We start from the raw sequence: 20,764 nt of genomic DNA, 5'->3' as shown, positions 1-20,764 counted from the left end.
TCTTACCTGGTCCCTCAACAGTAGCTCCTTAGCAAAGAAAGCCCAGCAGCGTCTCCACTTTCTGCGAAATCTGAGAAAAGTCCATCTCCCACCCCACCATCCTCACCAAATTCTACAGAAGTTGTATTGAGAACATCCTGAGCAGCTGCATCACTGCCTGGTTCGGAAATTGCACCATCTCGGATTGCAAAACCCTGCAGTGGATAGTGAGGTCAGCTGAGAAGATCATCGGGGTCTCTCTTTCCGCCATTACAGACATTTACACCACACGCTGCATCTGCAAACCAAACAGCATTATGAAGGACCCCACGCACCCCTCATACAAACTCTTCTCCCCTCCTGCCATCTGGCAAAATGCACCGAAGTAGTCAGGCTCTCACGACCAGACTATGTAATAGTTTCTTCTCCCAAGCCATCAGACTCCTCAATACCCAGAGCCTGGACTGACACCAACCTACTGCCCTCTACAGTGCATATTGTCTTGTTTATTATTTATTGTAATGCCTGCACTGTTTTGTGCACTTTATGCAGTCCTGGGTAGGTCTGTAGTCTAGTGTAGTTTTTGTGTTGTTTTACGTAGTTCAGTGTAGTTTTTGCATTGTTTCATGTAGCACCATGGTCCTGAAAAATATCATCTCATTTTTACTGTGTACTGTACTAGCAGTTATGGGCAAAATGACAATTAAAAAGTGACTTGACTTGACGACTTCAAAGGTAAGTCTTTTTACACAAAGGATAGTTGATATCTGGAACGCATGGCCAGTTAAGATCAGATGCAATTACTATGTTTTAAGAGGCATTTAGATAGAATCTTAAATAGGCTCAAAACATAGAGGGATATGGTGCTAGTGCAGACAGATGGCACTCATGTAAATGGGCACAAAGGGTGACACAGATGTGGTGGTCCTAGGCCCATTTTCTGTGCTGTATATCTACACTAATCCAATTCACTAGCTCCTGGCACATGTCATTTTGTGTCTCAGCATTTCAGTGTTTGTCTAGTCTAAATGTCATGAGAGTTCCTGTTTTCACCGCCCACTCAGGCAGTTCATTCCACATTCTAGCCACACTCTGAATGGAAAAAAAAATCTTCCTTATAGGTCCTTTACACTTCTTGCCCCTTATCATAAACACACTCTCTAGGTTTATACACTTCTGCTTTGTGAAATCTACAATCTAACCTATCTATCATGGTGAATCTCCCCTGCACCTTCTCCAGTGCAATCACATCATTCTTACAGGGTGGTGATCAGAATTGCAAATATTACTCCAGATGTGGCCTATCCAATGTTTTATAAAGCTTGTAACATAAACTTCCTGCTTTTTCATATGATGCCCTGCTTAGTGAATGAGAGTGTCCCATATGCCTTCCTTATCATCTTGCTGTTGCCCTTATGAGTGCTTTATGACTCTATGACCCGGGAGCAGTTTTATTTTATCACCCCTGGAGTTTAATTTTTGTACATGTACACTCTCTCTTTTAGTCTTTTCAGCCACAGTGTTCAAAAAGCTTCAATAAGTGCTTGAGTGATAGAGGAGCAGTTTTGCACTTTCTGTGCTGCTCCACAAAACACCTTGCTCTGAGAAATGAACAACATGAATTTCCATCTTCTTAGTTCCTTGGACAATTGCAATGAGAAGTAGGTGCATCTTCTTTGCTTTAGCAGTCAACCTTCAGGTAGTTCAGTATGAGAATAAATATTTTTTCACTTTTTCCAAGTATGTTGCATGGACTGCAACCGTTTAAGTAGGGTCAGCCCATTTCTGAAGGGACACAATGAATGCTGATGTTGCCAGCAAAAAAACTGTATTTATATTTTTAAACATCTCCTGCTACTGATGGTTTGGTCATCATCATAGTGTTTCCATGTATTTTTACTTTAAACATCCCAGTTCTGATGTTGGAAACTGTCCTTTTATAAAGCAACAGATGGTTAATGTTCAAACTGGAGAATTATTGCTACTGAGTTGGAATATTCGTGAGTGTCTCATAGAATTGGTAATTTATTACTGATAGGTAGATAGATAGATAGATATACTTTAGTGATCCCGAGGGAAATTGGGTTTCAGTACAGCTGCACCAACCAAGAATAGAGCATAAATATAGCAATACAAAAACCACAAACAATCAAACAACAATATGCAGCTATAGTGCCAAGCAGAAAATGTCTGAAAATCCTGAGCAGGCTGTATCGTGATGTGACATTGGCTTCTCCTTCACTGTAGGGTTTGAATTGTGGCCTCAGTGAGACTTGAGTAAAAGTTAGTGATGGATGTGTGAGAGTTCAAATCTACTTGAAGTCAAAACAACCAGGAGTACAGATTCAGTATTTTCCCAACAAATTTTGATTATATTTAAATAGCATATTCTGAATGATATTAAGTGGTAACACTTCTTATGCTTGAAAACTTATTACTAGTATTTATAGGAGTATTAACTCAACAAAATTATTGTATAAATGTAATCCTTCATACTTCCCTTTAAGTGGAGGTAGCATATTAAGTGGAGGTAGCCCAGTATCCTTTTTTATACATGTAATTGGCTATCATTTATTGACATTGTTTAAGTATTAGAGATTAAATTTATGATCAAAATAAAAATGAAGCAGACTATACAAATCCACATTGTGGAGTAAGTTGTGGAAAATGTGATTATATTTTTAAATTCAAATGACAAGAGCTTACTGGGAGCTCATGTACCATTGCATTTTCCACATATAAATAATTACGTCAAGAGACACTCCTGAGAGTATAGAGCATTGTAGCCTAATTCATGCAAGTCATTATGAGCTGGAAACTTTTTGGGCTGGTATAGTTTAAAGAGCTTATGGTGATGTTATTAAGCGTCTGCAGCAGTTGCAGTTGTTTAAAAGAATGCAGTGTTTAAATATCCACCATTTAAATGCAGTTTTTATTGTTTATTGCTACAACTTTGATTGGATGAAAAATTTCAAAAGATATTTCACTTCCTTAGGAGCTTCCTTTATAAAGCTTTAAAGCTAATTTGATTATTTCAAAATTATATTTTCACTCCAAAGAAACCACCCAGGCCGTGCTCTCTTCTCACTGCTGCCATCAGGAAGAAGATAGAGGGGACTCAAAGCTCATACCACCAGGTTCAGGAACTGTTATTACCCCTCAACCATAAGGTTCTTGAACCAGAGGAGATAACTTCACTCAATTTAATTTGCCTATCACTGAACTGTTCCCACAATCCATGGACTCACTCTCAAGGACTCTTTATCTCATGTTCTTGATATTTATTGCTTATTTATTATTATTATTATTATCATCTCTTTTTTGTCTTTCTGCTTATATTTGCAATTTATTGTTTTTTTGAACCCCAGTTCGCCGCCCTGTTGGTGGGGTCTTGCATTGATTCTATTATGGTCATTGAATTTATTGAGTATAGTATGCGCAAGAAGACAAACCTCAGGCTTGTATATGGCGACATGAATATACTTTAATAATAAATTTACTTTGAACTTTGATATATTAAACTAGGACTTTTAGTATAAGAGGGCATACACGCACAGATATTTACAGGAGGGGATTTTAAAATCTTGTCACATTGTGTTTGAATGTAGAATACTGCAATAACTGATAACCTGAACTACATTATAGTTTAATTAGCAAAATGATTGTAACAACACCTCTTTTTCTTTTTCCCAAACAATTCAATAAATGCAGATATTATGTTAGTGTTAAGTTCAAACATTCAAATAGGTGGATACAATATTGGGCATCTCAATAACAAATCTGTGTTGTGATTTGTATTCTGTTCTTTCAGCTGAAGTATGTATTTTAATTATTTGTACTTTATTATATTTACCACTCATTCTGTGGAAAATTCTGTTCACTAGAGCATGGCTACCTTAATACAAACTCTGCAAGTGCAGGAACTGTGATAATGTTCAGGAAATGTCTGGAGAGCCCTTGAATGCAAAATAATCCATTAGGCTTTTCTCCAAGGCAGCTTTGTAAGCTTTAATTTTATCTGCTCTGAGGCTCATGCTGGCAAATAAATGGGTCATCATAAATTGAGCTTAATTTCAAAAAACTGCTCTCATTGACGAGCATATTCAAAACTCATTCCATTACTCCTTGCTGCCTAATCACAGAAGTATTTAACTGACACTGTAAAGTCAGGAGCTATTGTCATCCATTTCACTTGTGGCCTTCAAAACACCTGGGTAATAGCAACAGTTTAAAATCTACCTTGCAAATATTCTAATTTTACTGTGGGTGGCCTGAGTAGTTCATAATGGTTTACAATGTGATGACTGCTGCTTTATACAAGCAACAGGTACATAATTTGCTGAAAGTGGTGTCACAGGTTGATAGGGTCATAAGGAAAGCTCTTGGCACATTGGTCTTTGTACATCAATGTATTGAATACAGAAGGTGGAATGTTACGTTGAAGTTGTTCATGACGCTGGCAAGGTCTAATTTGGAGCGCCGTGTGCAGTTTTGGTCACCTACCTACAGGAAAGGTGCAGACAAGGTTGAAAGAATGCAGAAAAATTTTACAAGGAAGTTGCTGGTTCTGGAGGATCAGAGTTATAAGGAAAGATTGAATAGGCTAGGACTGTATTCTTTAGCATCAGCACATTGAGAAGATTTGATAGAGGTATACGAAATTATGAGTGGTATAGACGGGGTAAATGCAAGCAGTTTTTTTCCACTGAATTTGGGTGAGACAACAGCCAGAGGTGATGGGTTAAGGGTGAAAGGTGAAATGCCTGTTTCTGCATTGTACTTTTCTATGTCTATGACTTTATGACTCTATTTCACCATTCACAAACTTGAGATTCATTTTCTTGAGGACATTCATAGTAAATACAAAAGATACAGCAGAATCAATAAAGGATGCACCAAACAGGATGAACAAACTTCCAGTGTGGAAAAGACAAGAAACTGCAAATACAAAAAAGAAAAATAGATAAGCAATAAATATTGAGAATGTGAGATGAAGAGCCCTTGAAAGTGAGTCCATAGGTTGGGGAACAGTTCAGTGTTGGGGTGAGTGAACTGGAATTAAATTATCCCTTCTGGTTCAAGTGTCTGATGGATGAGGGGTAATAACTGTTTTTGAGCTTGTTGGTGTGTGTGTTTTGAGGTTCCTGTACCTTCTTCCTGATGGTAGCAGCAAGAAGAGAGTGTGGCCTGGATGGTGGGGATCCTTGATGATGGATGCTGCTTTCCTGGAACAGTGCTCCAGATAGATGTGCACACTGGTAGGGAGGGCTTTACCTGTGATGGACTGAGCTGTATCCACTAATTTTTGTAGGCCTTTCTGCTGAAGGACATTGGTGTTTCCATACCAGGCAGTGATGCAGCTGGTAAGTATGCTCTGGAAGTTTTTAAAAGTTTTAGATGACATGCCAAATGTTAGCAAAATTGTAAGAGTGCAGTAGAGGCACTGCTATGCTTTATTTGTAATTTCACTTATGTGCTGAACCCAGTGCAGCTCCTAGGTTGACCAAGTTGGGTCTTTATTCTCTGGAACATAGAAGGTTGAGGGGGGACTTGATAGAGGTATTTAAGATTATGAGGGGTATAGCTGACGTGGATATTCTTTTTCCATTGAGAGTGGGGCAGATTCAAACAAGAGGACATGAGTTGAGAGTTAAAGGGCAAAAGTTTAGGGGTAACATGAGGGGGAACTTCTTTACTCGAGAGTAGTAGCCGTGTGGAACGAGCTTCCAGCGGAAGTGGTTGAGGCAGGTTCGATGTTGTCGTTTAAAATTAAATTTGATAGATATATGGACAGGAAAGGAATGGAGGGTTATTGGCTGAGTGCAGGTTGGTGAGACTAGGTGAGAGTAAGAGTTCGGCACAGACTAGAAGGGCCGAGATGGCCTGTTTCCGTGCTGTAATGGTTATATAGTTATATGGTTATATGAAATGATAACAACAAGGAATTTAAAGTTGCTGACATTCTCCACCTCAGATCTTCTGATGAAGACAGGTTCTTGGAGTTCCAGTTTCCCTCTCCTGAAGCCAATAATCAGCTCCTCGGTCTTGCTGATATTGAGGGAGAAATTGTTGTTATGGCATGACTCACCCAGATTTTCAATCAGCAACTGAACCTTCACAGCCCTCTTGGGTAGAAAACCTAGAAAGATTCACAACCCTCTGGAGTGAAGGAAGATCTCCTTTCTATCCTGAATGGCCAAACTCTTAAGTTTAAGACTAGTCCTCCCGACATCCTAGCCATGATAAAACATCAACCGTATCAATCTTCTGGACTTTATGTTTTAATGAGGTGATCTCTTGTTCTTCGAACCTTAAGGGAGTTTATGCCTAGTCTGTTTAATATATCCTCATATGGCAAATGGCAGGTATTAAATATTCTCATTCTTTTGCCCGAAATGTATACATTAGTGAAAAGCTGCATGAAGACCTTAATGTAAAAGCTAAACTGTGTGTTTGGATTATAAAGTACACAAATAGTAATGCTGAAGTTTGGAGCATGCCTCTTCGGAATTGCTTTTTCTTCCTGCCTTTAATCCCTCCCATAAACATATGCAGCTGTCTGTTAGTCTGGCAAAATCAAGGCTGTCAAATACTGTCAGGCTTTCCTCTTCTAGACTCACTGAAGTCGAGAATAGGAAGTTTGAGCAGGAATGAGATGAACCTGCTGTACTGTTTGTCATATCAAGTTCAATCTGCTACTTCGTCCCCATTTTTCTGCTGATTCATATGGCCTTGCTTTTCCTGGATTCAGGTCTTCAGTTGGTTCTCAGCCATCAGCAGGGCAGAGACCGAGTTTCTGCATGGCACCACACTGCTGCTGCCTCTCAGTTCCACCCACTTTAATCCCAACCGAAATGTTTCAAATTCTGATTTTATTGTGGTTTGTGGTGGGCTAGAAACATTCATTTGTAGTAAATCTGACTGACTGGATTTGTTCATTGGTGCCTTTGTTGTAACACAAAGAAAAAGGACTGAGATGTCACTTGATAGATTATCAAGAATTTGATGGGGTAGTATGTTCATCTGGGGATTGTCTAGAACCAGGGGCCATAAATAAAATAAATCATATGACAATTTTGGCTTGCGTGGTGATGATCATGTGCAGTGATTGAAGGGAATTGTGTAGATGCATTTATGAGTAAACTGGGAAGGGTTTCCAGGAAAAAAGGAACAAAAAAAATGTGTCAGGATAAAGTTATGTGGGAGGGTATATGTTGCAGAGATGGGAAACAAAAATTTCTGCACATCTCCAGTTCAGGCTATGGTTCCGGTAATTGGGACATCGGGACCAGTATATTTTGCCCTAGTTAAGTGGCTACCCGAAGTTTTATAGAAATAGTTAAAATGGTATAAAAAACACAAACTACCCTTTAACTGAGTAACAAATTATGCATTTAGATGAAATGCAGAATAAATTAGATCACTACAGAAACTACTATATTACTATTTTATTTATAATACTATATTAGTTCCTAATAGTTACTGACGGAGGTTTTCATTCAATGCACTGACGTGTTGTTTTGATTGACTGTAAATGAACAAAATCAGCGCAGACATCTAGTGCAGATAGTGGATTACCTTCAAGCGGTATTTTCAATTAATGCATCCTTCAGATCTTCATTTTAATTGTAACTTGCAAGATGATTGTTGATACCTTCAAATTCTTAGCAACACACATGAAACGCTGGAAGAACTCAGCAGGCCAGGCAGCATCTATGGAAAAGAGTAACATTTCAGGCCGGGACCCTTCTTCAGGATCCTTCTTCAAACTCTTTGTAGTTTCTAACTTACTGAGGTAGTGAAATCATTTCATTTTCACTCCCGGCGTCTCTAAGCCTAAACACCTGAATCCGCAGAGAGCAAAGCAGTTCTGAATTGTCTTACTGCATATTTCTAAACATCTATCAGTAATAAAAATGATTGCTTTTTGAACGCATACACTCAAGTGATGCTATTTAAAGATTGTTTGCTCTGAGATGATGTCGTGTCTAACAGCCACACTGTGTGCACGCGACTGACGCTAGTTAGAAAATATTCAGCAACAGTCTCCTGCCCCAGTTAAGTGACACGGTGTCCCAACAAACAAATCTCTAGCTTTTGTTCTTTAAGTGTTGTCCCAAAGAAACAGCTGCTTCGATTAACCAATGGCCTTGTTAATCAGAATCCACTGTACTTTCTTGATTAAGATTGTGTGTAACTTCCACTCAGCTAGAAAATGCTCTACCTTGTGTGGGTAAAATTAATGTGAATTATTTTGTCAACAGATGTCTTTTTCTCAGACATAATTGCTTAATGGAAACTGGATTATATGAAATTTTATGCTATCAAAATGAAAACATGAGCAAAGTGAACTTAAGGATGTTTGCTGATTATTGTGCAGCCGATGAAAAACATTTATCAAAAGCTGTATTTCTGATATACTTGTCCTATTGGTTAATAATTTGGAGTGGCAAATATTAATATTTGACATATGGTGATTGTACGGTATTCTTCCTAGCATTACTTTTTAATAGCAGTTAAGCACTACTAATTTCATGTCATTTTACTTGGTAGTTTTGTATAATTGGGGGAAGTTGTGGGTGGAAAGATACTGAAAGTTCCTGCGAATTGCATAATTTCTAACATCCATATGAACTTGCATTAACCTACAATTTGCTGAAGGAGCTCAGTGGATTGAGTAGCCTCTATGGGTGGGAAAGGAATTGTTGACATTTTGAGTGTCAACCCTGCATCAGGACAGTGGCATGAAGTCCTGATGTAGGGTTTTGACCCAAGGCATCTACAGTTGCCATGCTGGTCAATGCGCTGGGCTCCCCAGCAGCTTGTTTGTTCCCCAGGTTCCAACATCTGCAGTCTCCTGTGGGTTTATCACTTTGCTTCATGTAGACCTGAGATACCATCTACATTTTGTTTTTTTCTGGTATAAAATTATTGACACTTGGTTTGTAAGTAATTTAGATGCTCTCTCTGAAATATAATTAAATTCTAATTGAGAGGTTTATAATTCAGGACGTACATTCTCCTTCATTTACTAATTCAGAGAGAAGGAGGAAGTGTATATTGAGTTGGCAATTTTACTTTAATCTTAAATTTTTTTTAACTATTTAAATTATTGGAATTGGAACACCCATTTTGATCCATTACACTGGACAACAAAGATTTTGCTTCCTGTATACTTCTGGGTGTGTCCTGTGGATTTTGGGCTGCTGATCATAAAAATCACCATGGAATTTCCCTATCACATGCCACTATTTTTTGAAATTGCCTATATTTGTATTTCAACTCATAATTCTCATCAATTAAAATGTTGTCTACAATGTAAACAGAAAAGTTTTTTAACTAGTCCTGGCATGCTTGGGCATGCTTCAGCGGGGTGGATGCTGCATGGCAGGAAAGGTTTTCGAAAGGTGCAGATGTTGTCACATTAAGCAAGTTCTTCTCCACCAATTGCAATTTGACAGAGTTAGTTGTATATGGCTCATTATTCTGTTGTTAATGATCCATTATTTAGATCTCACAATTTTGCTGTACATTGCCCACTGATGTTAAACGTATTAACTTTTTCCATTTACTGAATTTCTATCTCTACTGTAATCATGTAATATGCCATGAAATTATTGCAAGTGATCTATTTTTGTTGCATGACTTAGAAGTTTTTATATCACTGAAGTTTTTCAACATGTTTTTAATTGCACAATGAAAGCTTCCTTTGTGATAACATGTTGCAGTCTAAAGATTGTTAGAATAAGAATTTCTGGAACTTAAAAGAAATGACAACATTGTTCAAGTCTTTTTAAAGCTTGGTTTCTGGGTGGCATGTTTCTTCTCAATGTTTTTGAAGTTGCTGCTTTCAGATAATTGTGGCCACATGCGATCTTCTGAGCAGGCACTCAGGAATTAATTGGTATCTTGTCCAGAAATATCAATGGGATCTTCTACAGCATACATGGCTCTGCGTCCTTCCAATCAAGAGTAGAATCTTGGGATTTCCAGCGATAGGAGCAAGGCATGTGCTTGCTGCATTGTGTGACAATACTGAATTATGCAGACTAGTCAGATGGCTGGTGCATAGTGAGTTAAGTTTTCTTAGTGCCATTGGTCTCAACTTCCCAAGAGGAAGAATGAAGAAAAATAACTCAAGAATCCCACAAACAAGAGAAAATCTGCAGATTCTGGAAATCCAGTCAGCGCACACCAAATACTGGAGGAACTCAACAGGCCAGGCAGCATCTGGAAAAGAGTACAGTCGACCTTTCGGCTCAAAAGGGTGACTGTACTCTTTTCCTAGATGCTGCCTGACCTGCTGAGTTCCTCCAAATGTTTGTGTGTGTTGCCAAGAATCCCACTTCTGTTCTGTTTACCATTCAATTACTCCTGCGGAATGTTGTGTGTACACCATATGCAACCATCTATGCATCTGATACTGAGGTACATCCTGGGATACATCATCAGTGATGTAACCTGGGGCCACTGGGAATTTCTGGTCTTTCAACATCAGACATCCTCGCCTAGGTGACCCAGCCAGGGTTGATCAGGCCCTGGCTTGTGTCTCAGCCGCATTGGTCATGGGTCACATCTCTTGATCTATAGCCATCCGTGGAGGGATGCTCAGTGGCCTGATGGCTCTTTTTTTTTCGCAGCCCCCGCTGTGCCATGGAGAGAGTAGACTCTGTAGAGTGAGCAGTCAGCCAAGCCTCTCTGCCCCTACTCTAAAGGCTCACAACATGCCCTCCACCCCTGTCTCTGGTATGGTATTCGGCCTGCTAACAGTCAAAAGCCTCCTGAATCCAGTCTTCCCAAGCCACTGTCACTTACTTGTCACATGACCATCTGCTTTGAGGTTTCTGACAGAATGACTATGTCAGGCCTCACTGTTGATGATCCCAATGTGGTCAGGGAACTTTAATTGGTTGCCAAAATTGACATTTAGTTGCCAGTCATACGCCATGGGAAGCAAGCCTGCTGGTGATTTGGTCTGAGGCTGTTGTTGGTCTCCAGCTTTAATTAAAGCTCTGGGCTTTCTGGGTTGCTGGAGGTGCTTTCTATTGTTACTGGCTGAGGAGATATTTTCAGCTACTGGCTTCAGCGCCTGGTTGTGACGTCAGTGGTAGTGGCCTTCTCCCCTGGTTTTTGGGTAGCTGCCAGGGTAGGGGGGATATGATGGTGCCTTGCTTATGCCCCAAGCAAAACGGTTTGCTAGACTAGGAAGGATGTCATACATCGCCTGGATCATGAACTTGATGCACCAGGGTTCTGCCTGCCAGGTGTTGGACCAGGAGATCTTCTATTTCAATATACCATCCCACCTTGTTCAAGCACTCTGCTGCCCCATTCCTACCATCCTGGTGGTATGCACCTCTTCAGCAGCTGCTCGTCCCTCTTCCTGGACCTGTTTGCATTCATCCCTGCCCTGGGCCCTGTTGAAGTCGGTTGGAAGGAAGCTGCCCAGCCCTGCCTGACCAGATGCCACTGTCCCTACCAGATACCTGTACCGCAGGCATGACTCAGCTATTTTCACTATATCTTGGGCCTACCACTTCTCGCCTGTCCAGATCTCAATGCCTGCTGTCGTGACTTTGGCAATGCTGGAAACTCTGTACAGCTGCAATTCTCTTGTATGGGAAACTATAAACTCCTTGTTCAAGCTACTGAAGGGAAGCTACAGCTTATTCCTTTTCCCATACAGAACAGTGCTGCTCAGGCTATGTGGAAGGTCCAGCTATCTTTGAAGGTAGCCATTGATCTTTCTTTCAAGAGCATCAGCTGTTGCTATGGGTACCTCATATACCAAAATTAGCCAGAGGATTCAGGGGAGGATGCTATGCTGGTACATCTAGGCCTTGAAATTGCCATGTAGGCCTGACTATGAAACCTGATGAGCCAGACTTCTACCTCCTTGGTGGTCTTCTGGATGGCAGCTGCAGCTGGTATTGCAGTCAAAGATCTTCCCCAGGTGACTGGTGTCTCAGAGATGGATGGGATAGCAATACCATCCAAGGAGAAATGGAACTTGTCCGTAACTCTCTTTCTTCGACATCAGAGACCTGGATTTCTCTGGTTTTTAAGCTCATTTTTGCCTATGCAGTGATTTTCTGTAGACCCAAGAGGACCCGTCTACTGCCTGTGACTGATGTATTTATCACCATGAGGACATCCATGAAGGCACTGATTGGGGGCTGCCGCACGCCTGTATTAGTCAGAAACACTCCGACTCCACTTCGGCTGCCTTATCGAGCATGTTCGTGATCAGGGAGGAGAGGATCACTGAGATAGTACATTCGTTTATAATACTCTTCTCCAGCTGATGCCAGCCTGATATGGTCATTTCTGAGGAGACTGTCAATCTGAAGTTCCCGTAGTGCTCCAGGATGAAGTTCTTTATCTTCCTCGGAACATGATGTTGGTTCATCACAATCACCACCAACTCATGCGGTAATGACTCAAATGCGTTGGTAAGGTCTAGCCGTAGTACGACTAGGTGCCCTTTCCTATGCACGCTTCCAACTTCAGATGGGAAACCATGTCAATATGTCCCAGGCACCCTAGGTATCCCTCCTTTCTGTACAGAAGTACCAATGTAGCCATTTTTGAGGGAAAAACTCAGTCAGGCGATGGAAAAAGATGCTGAAAAAAGTCCCTTCCACACTGAGCAGCTAGATTGATCTGAACTGCTCAATGTTCTTGGAGTTGTCCTCTCTGGGGATCAAGACTCCCTCTGCACACCTCCACTGCTCCGTGACATTTCCCCTATGTCAGGTAAGCCTAAGGAATTTCCAAAGTAGCTGGAGGAGCTTAGGGTAGCATTTGTGCACTTGTAGAGTACTTTGCTGGTGTCAGGGGCAGAACTACCTATGGCTGCTCTGACTACTTTCTGGATCTCCTTGCCATTAAACTGCAGGAGGAGTGGGATTTACTGGGGCGCTTTGTTGTCCCAGCTCTACTCCTTCTCTGAGTCACTTAGAGAGTTTTGAAGGTATAGATCAGGGGTTGGCAACCTTTTTGCCTCTGGGCCAAAACACGTATTAATGAGCAGACAGTGGGCCAGATAAATGACATAAAAAAACTTGAAAAATGGGAATTATCCATTTAAATACATCTAGTTATGTTTTGCCTCAAATTAATGAATAACACATGCTGGAAAATCATTTGTGCTTAACCAAGGATGCCAATTAGTAATCAAAGAACTCAGTTTAGTTGCAATTTATTTCAATCAAGGCATCTTTTGAATCTATTAAAAGGATACAAAGAATCTTTAAACTTAACACGTACGAACATGATGCATTGAGTGGTGGTTAATTAAGTATAATAAAAAAGAAAATTTTAATGCAAACAGTCGATAAATCAATGTGAAACTTGATGCTGTTTGTTGCTTGAAAGCTTCTCAATATTGGGTGTCAGACTTGTTGATGCCAAGAGCAAGACATTATCAGATAGGCATCAGTCAATCTTGTTCTCAGATGGTTCTTGGTGTGCTTCATTTTTGAAAATAATCGCTCACACAGATAAGCGCTGCCAAACAATGATGCCATCTTTTTTGCATGGTCCACTAAGTTAGGATACTTCCCACTTGGATGAATATATTTTCTATAGAAGTCAAGCTGATAGATGCAAATAAAGAGACAGAAGCCAGAAGAGTTAGAAATGTACTCACCAAATACTTTGTTTTCTGTCCTTGCTTGTATGAAGGTGGTTTACCTATTTATGTACTTCTCTGACAATAGATGCGTAACAACCTAATGTAACATTGTATGGAAATACAAAATAACACTGATGCAGGCATGTTTTATACATTTAACAAGGTGCTTTATTAACGCAAAAGAGTTAGTCAGTTTTTCAATGTTCATCGTCAGCCGGGTCATACTGTCCGTGAACTCCCTGTCGGTTGCCTCCATACGCTCCAGTATTTGGTTTTTTTAGTTTCAAGTCCTCCTGCGCGAGAGCCAAGAGCAATTCCTTTTAAGTTTTTCTACTCTGTAACTGGACAAACGCGCACTAAGTACATCGTTTCCTCTTCGCTTGTTTTCTGTGTGTCCTGCACATGCCCAGTAGGAGGAGATTCGCCCAAATACCCATCTAATGTGGACAGAGATATTTTGAAAAACGCTTAGTGTGGACGCCTATCGTTTTTACTCGAAACCGGTGTTTTCAAAATTATCCGGCGTAGTGCAGATGCAGCCTGAAGCAAGACTTTCCAGGTGCAGATCCATGGTCTTGCGAGACTAACAGAAGCCACCACTGTTTATTTCAGCACTTTGGGTTGACAATGCTTCCTTTGAATTGCATGTGGGAGACACCTCTGAACATTCAAATAACCTTGGTGGGGACACTTCCCTGAATTTACATAATGGTGCAAATTCCTCAAACTGATTGTTGATGCAGGGCAATTAACACAACCCATTGTCTTAATGAGTGGGTGATGTATGTGTAATTTCTTAGTTGGTGAAGCAGCCTGTGCTTTCTACTTCAATTTACAAGAAAAGAAACAGAAGGCTAATTGCAAGCTCCCTGAACTTATTTTCATTTGCAATAAGAACGGAACCCTGGTTCTTGTTTGAATTAATATCTGCTATATTTGTAGAACTCCAGAATAATCTCTAACAGTGTTCTTCATATGCCATTTATCCATCGCTAGACATGAAGAATAATTATTGAAGAAAGCTGTGAAGAAGGTGCATGTGCTGAGGAAATCTCTGGGAAAATAAGAGTGAATTAGTTACTCAGGATAAAGTAGTTCTTATGTTTAGTTTGACACCGAACAGCAACTTAACCCTAGCCCATCAGAACCATGTAAACAGAGTAACTGAGGTTTAGGAGGATTGAAAGTTTTTATGGAAAGGGCAAGAGAAGTACAAAAGAAGAGAAGAAAAAATGAAAAGTCATTTTATTACTGCATTTTTATTTGAGCAATATACAAATCAGGGAGTGTAATGGATAGCAGATGAAATTGAAAAAAGTTCAAATTTCAAAGTAAATTTTATTAACAGAGTACATATATGTCACCATATACAACCCTGAGATTCATTTTCATGTGGGCATATTCAGCAGACCTATAGAATAGTAACAATAAACAGGATCAATGAAAGGTTAAATAGAGTGTAAAAGACAACTAAAATGTGCAAATGCAAATATAAATAAATAGCAATAAATAACAAGACCATGAGATAACAAGAGAAAGAACCTTAATGTGAGATCCAACAACAGGAATTCTGCAGATGCTGGAAATTCAAGCAACACACATCAAAGTTGCTGGTGAACGCAGCAGGCCAGGCAGTATCTCTAGGAAGAGATACAGTCGACGTTTCAGGCCGAGACCCTTCGTCAGGACTAACTGAAGGAAGAGTTAGTAAGAGATAGTAAGACTAATCTCTTACTAACTCTTCGTTCAGTTAGTCCTGACGAAGGGTCTTGGCCTGAAACGTCGACTGTACCTCCTCCTAGAGATGCTGCCTGGCCTGCTGCGTTCACCAGCAACCTAATGTGAGATCATTGGTTGTGGGAACTTCTCAATGGATGGGCAAGTGAATGTAGTTGTCCCCTTTTGTTCAAGAGCCTGATGCTGGAAGTGTAGTAGAGCAAATTCAAAAATACAAATGATTGACTGTATCCACTTCATTGAGTTTCATCATTTGTACACCAGTTTTCCTCAGAGGATTAGTGAAGAACTAAGGTGGAGAATGTTAGGGAGAGAATTCCTGAACCTGATTAGTTTGTGTGTATGATTATAACATAGCCTTGTATTCATGGTTGAAGAATGGATGTGCAGAATTCCATGCTGTCAGGTTAGAGCTATTAAAGATGTGGTGAATGAGGGGGAAGTTGAATGGCATGTGCAGTTATAACGGAAGAAGCAGTGGAAAAGTACTGATGGAAATACTCTAAGGCTAACTCAAAGGCCCAATGGTTGCTAATCATGCTGGAAGAAAATAAAAATATGACCAGTGTGAAGAAGTTTATTCTGATCTAAATCTCTTATAATGTCTCTCTATCCCAATTTATGCTTTTTTGTAATACAATCAAAGTGCCATTTAAATTGTATGGACTGAGCAATATGCATTTTGATTTAGTGGGTTTAGTTATGCTGGATGTTCATGTAGGTAACAGTCTGTGGTCTCTGAAATGTGCCAACTGGCAGTTTATCAACATTGCACACAGAGGTTGCACCACCATATATTTGCAGGTTTATAGCAAAACATTCCTGTGTAAAGATTCATGTTATGTAATTTCTGAAGACAAAATATAAGTGTATCTGGGTCTTTTGTTATGGACTTACTTGTTTGAAATCAGACATGTCCTGGATTTTCCTGAAGAAGAGATAATGTATGCTAATCGGAGCAAGAGGCCGAGAGAGAAGGAGTAGGAATCTCGGAGAAAGGACTTTTTTTTACACTGCTCGGGGAAAAGAGGCTAGACTGCGCAGGCAGGAGGGACCTGTACAAGAGAGACGGGTTACACCTGAACTACAAGGGGACCAATATCCTTGCAGGGAGGTTTGTTAGTGCTTTTGGGGAGGGTTGAAACTAGATTTGCAGTGGGATGGGAACCAGAGTGCCAGAGCAGATAGTGGAGTGGGGGTGAAAATAAATGATGTTAAAGGTTCATGCAAAGTCACAAATAGAAGGATTGTTTGTGGTGGTAATAATCTTCTGAGGTGTGTCTACTTCAGTGCAAGGAGTATTGTGGGGGAAGCTGACGAGCTGAGGGCATGGATTGACACATGGAATTACAACATTATAGCCATTAGTGAAACTTGGCTGCAGGAGGGGCAGGACTGGCAGCTTAATGTTCCAGGGTTCCGATGTTTCAGACATGATAGAGGCAGAGGGATGAAGGGTGGTGGGGTGGGGTTGGGGGTTGGCATTGTTAGTTTATGGAAAATGTTACAGCAGTGCTCAGGCAGGACAGATTAGAGGGCTTGTCTATTGAGGCTATATGGGCAGAGCTGAGAAACAGGAAAGGTATGAGCACATTAATGGGGTTGTATTATAGACCACCCAATAGTCAGCGAGAATTGGAGGAGCAAATCTGCAGAAAGCTAGCAGACAACTGCAGGAAACATAAAGTTGTGATAGTAGGGGATTTTAATTTTCCACATATTGATGGGGATTCCCATACTGTTAAAGGTCTAGACGGGTTAGAGTTTGTAAAATGTGTTCAGGAAAGTTTTCTAAATCAATGTATAGAGGTACCAACTAGAGAGGATGCAATATTAAATCTCCTATTAGGAAACGAGTTAGGACAGGTGAGGGAAGTGTGTGTAGAGGTACACTTTGATTCCAGTGATCTTAACACCATTAGTTTCAACTTGTTCAAGTAAAGATAGATCTGGTCCTCGTGTTGAGGTTCTAAACAGGAAAAAGGCCAAATTTGAAGAAATGAGAAAGGATCTAAAAAACGTAGATTGGGACAGGTTGTTCTCTGGCAAGGATGTGATTGGTAAGTGGGAGGCCTTCAAAGGAAAAATTTTGAGAGTGCAGAGTTTGTATGTTCCTGTCAGGATTAAAGGCAAAGTGAATAAGAATAAGGAACCTTGGTTCTCAAGGAATATTGGAACTCTGATAAAGATGAAGAGAGAGATATATGACATGTATAGGAAACAGGGAGTAAATAAGGTGCTTGAGGAGTATAAAAAGTGCAAAAAAATACTTAAGAAGGAAATCAGGAGGGCTAAAAGAAGACATGAGGTTTCTTTGGCAGTCAAGATGAAGGATAATCCAGAGAGCTTCTACAGATATATTAAGAGCAAAAGGATAGTAAGGGATAAAATTGGTCCTCTTGAAGATCAGAGTGGTTGGCTATGTATGGAACCAAAAGAAATGGGGGAGATCTTAAGTGGGTTTTTTGAATCTGTATTTACTAAGGAAACTGGCATGGAGTCAACAGAAATAAGCAGCGAGGTCATGGAACCTATACAGATTGAGGAGGAGGAGGTGCTTGCTATCTTGAGGCAAATCAGAGTACATAAATCCCCAGGACCTGACAGGGTATTCCCTCGAACCTTGAAGGAGACTAGTGTTGAAATTGCAGGGGCTCTGGCAGATATATTTAAAATGACGTTATCTACGGGTGAGGTGCCGGAGGATTGGAGGATAGCTCATGTTGTTCCGTTGTTTAAAAAAGGCTCTAAAAGTAATCTGGGAAACTATAGGCCGGTAAGTTTGACGTTGGTAGTAGGTAAATTATTGGAAGGAGTACTGAGAGATAGGATCTATAAGTATTTGGATAGACAGGGACTTAATAGGGAGAGTCAACATGGCTTTGTGCATGGTAGGACATGTTTAACCAATCTGTTAGAGTTTTTCCAGGAGGTTACCAGGAAAATGGATGAAGGGAAGGCAGTGGATGTTGTCTACATGGACTTCAGTAAGGCCTTTGACAAGGTCCCGCATGGGAGGTTAGTTAGAAAGATTCAGTCGTTAGGTATACATGGAGAGGTAGTAAATTGGATTAGACATTGGCTCAATGGAAGAAGCCAGAGAGTGGTAGTGGAGGATTGCTTCTCGTGAGTGGAGGCCTGTGACTAGTGGTGTGCCACAGGGATCAGTGCTGGGTCCATTGTTATTTGTCATCTATATCAATGATCTGGATAATAATGTGGTAAATTTGATCAGCAAATTTTCTGATGATACAAAGATTGGAGGTGTAGTGGACAGTGAGGAAGGTTTTCAAAGCTTGCAGAGGGATTTGGACCAGCTGGAAAAATGGGCTAAAAAATGGCATATGGAGTTTAATACGGACAAGTGTGAGATATTGCACTTTGGAAGGACAAACCAAGGTAGAACATACAAGGTAAATGGTAGGGCACTGAGGAGTGCAGTGGAACAGAGGGATCTGGGAATACAGATACAAAATTCCCTAAAAGTGGCATCACAGGTAGATAGTGTCATAAAGAGAGCTTTTGGTACATTGGCCTTTATAAATCAAAGTATTGAGTATAAGAGTTGGAATGTTATGGTGAGGTTGTATAAGGCATTGGTGAGGCCGAATTTGGAGTATCATGTCCAATTTTGGTCACCAAATTACAGGAAGGATATTAATAAGGTTGAAAGAGTGCAGAGAAGGTTTACAAGGATGTTGCTGGGCCTTGAGAAACTGAGTTACAGAGAAAGGTTGAATAGGTTAGGACTTTATTCCCTGGAGCGTAGAAGACTGAGGGGTGATTTGATAGATGTATATAAAATTATGATGGGTATAGATAGAGTGAATGCAAGCAGGCTTTTTCCACTGAGGCTAGGGGAGAAAAAAACCAGAGGACATGGGTTAATGGTGAAGGGGGAAAAGTTTAAAGGTAACATTGGGGGGGAGGGCGCTTCTTCATGCAGAGAGTGGTGGGAGTATGGAATGAGCTGCCAGATGAACTGGTAAATGCGGGCTCACTTTTAACATTTAAGAAAAACTTGGACAGGTACATGGATGAGAGATGTATGAAGAGATATGGTCCAGGTGCAGGTCAGTGGGACTAGGCAGAAAAATGGTTCGGCACAGCCAAGAAGGGCCAAAAGGCCTGTTTCTGTGCTGTAATGTTCTATGGTTCTAATGAAATCATATTTGCAAAATAAAGTTCCAAATCTATTCAAAACCACTAATTTACTTGTAAGCCGATTCACATGTACATCAAAACATAATAAATTGATTCTGAAAAAATATCTTGCTGTATATCTGTACTATTGACTATTATGAACAGTGTGCACAGAAGATCATATTTGTTTGTTGTCTTTTTTGGAGGTTTGCTGCCTTGACTCCATTTACCTGATTGGTTTTTGAAATTAGCTGACATGCTTTTGCACCTGAGTCTGTGTGGCATAAGAAAGATGGTGTGGCAATGAATTGTAATTTTGTTTAATAATGAAAGTTGCAGCCTTAAATGTATGTGATACTTATATATCAGTGTGAAAAATTGCTGGTGTGACGGTGGAGTAAAGGGAATTATAGAGGCATGAGAGAGGATTTGGCCCGATTTGATTGGAAAAGAACACTGGCAGGGATGACGACAGAGTAGAAATGGCTGGAATTTCTGGAAGCAATTCAGAAGGCACAGGATATATACAGACTAACAAGGAAGAAGTATTCTAAAGGAAAGGTGACACAATGGTAGCTAACAAAAGAAGTCAAAGCCAATATAAAAGCCAAAGAGAGGGCATATAATAGAGCAAAGATTAGTGGGAAGTTAGAGGGTCGAGAAGCTTTTAAAAACCAACAGAAGGCAACTAAAAAAGTCATTAAGAAGGTAAAGATGGAATATGAAAGTAAGCTAGCCAATAATATTAAAGAGGATGCCAAAAGTTTATTCAGATACATAAAGTGTAAAAGAAAGGCAAAAGTGGATTTTGGCCTGCTGGAAAATGATGCTGGACAGGTTATAATGGGGGGGGGGGGCAATGAAATGGCGGATGAACACACTAAGTATTTTGACCAGTCTTCACTGTGGAAGATACTAGCAATTGGTGGAAATTCCGGGTATCGGGGGCATGAAGTATGTGAAGTTACTGTAACTAGACTGAAGGTTCTTGGGAAACTGAAAAGTCTGAAGGTAGATGAGCCATCTGGGCCAGATGATGTACACCCCAGAGTTCAGAAAGAAGTGGCTGAATATATTATGGAGGCATTAGTAATGAACTTTTAATTATCTCTAGATTCTGGAATGGTTCTGGAAGACTGGAAAATTGCAAATGTCACTCCACTCTTCAAGAAGGGAGAGAGGCAGAAGAAAGGAAACTATAGACTAGTTAGTTTGACCTCAGCAGTTGGTAAGATGTTGGAGTCGATTATTAAGGATGAGATTCAGGGT

At 40.3% G+C, this 20,764-nt stretch overlaps 1 protein-coding gene across 6 annotated transcripts in view; it reads left to right on the top strand.

The window, feature by feature from the left end:
* The window catches only part of itprid2 (ITPR interacting domain containing 2), a 200,117-nt gene that overhangs the window by 62,744 nt on the left and 116,609 nt on the right, over positions 1-20,764 (top strand). The window contains exon 1 of one of the 6 annotated variants that reach the window (XM_063052055.1): positions 5,324-5,342. The exons of the other annotated variants lie outside the window; for them this stretch is intronic. The gene's annotated coding sequence lies outside the window, so the exon portion shown is untranslated. Of the gene's footprint in view, positions 1-5,323; positions 5,343-20,764 lie in introns of those variants that run through there. 6 annotated transcript variants of the gene reach the window in all.

Source organism: Mobula hypostoma, chromosome 6 (genome assembly GCF_963921235.1).
Source record: "Mobula hypostoma chromosome 6, sMobHyp1.1, whole genome shotgun sequence".
Lineage (NCBI taxonomy): Eukaryota > Metazoa > Chordata > Chondrichthyes > Myliobatiformes > Myliobatidae > Mobula > Mobula hypostoma.
Note: the sequence above shows the minus strand (reverse complement) of the source record. Positions and strands in the feature narration are given on the sequence as shown.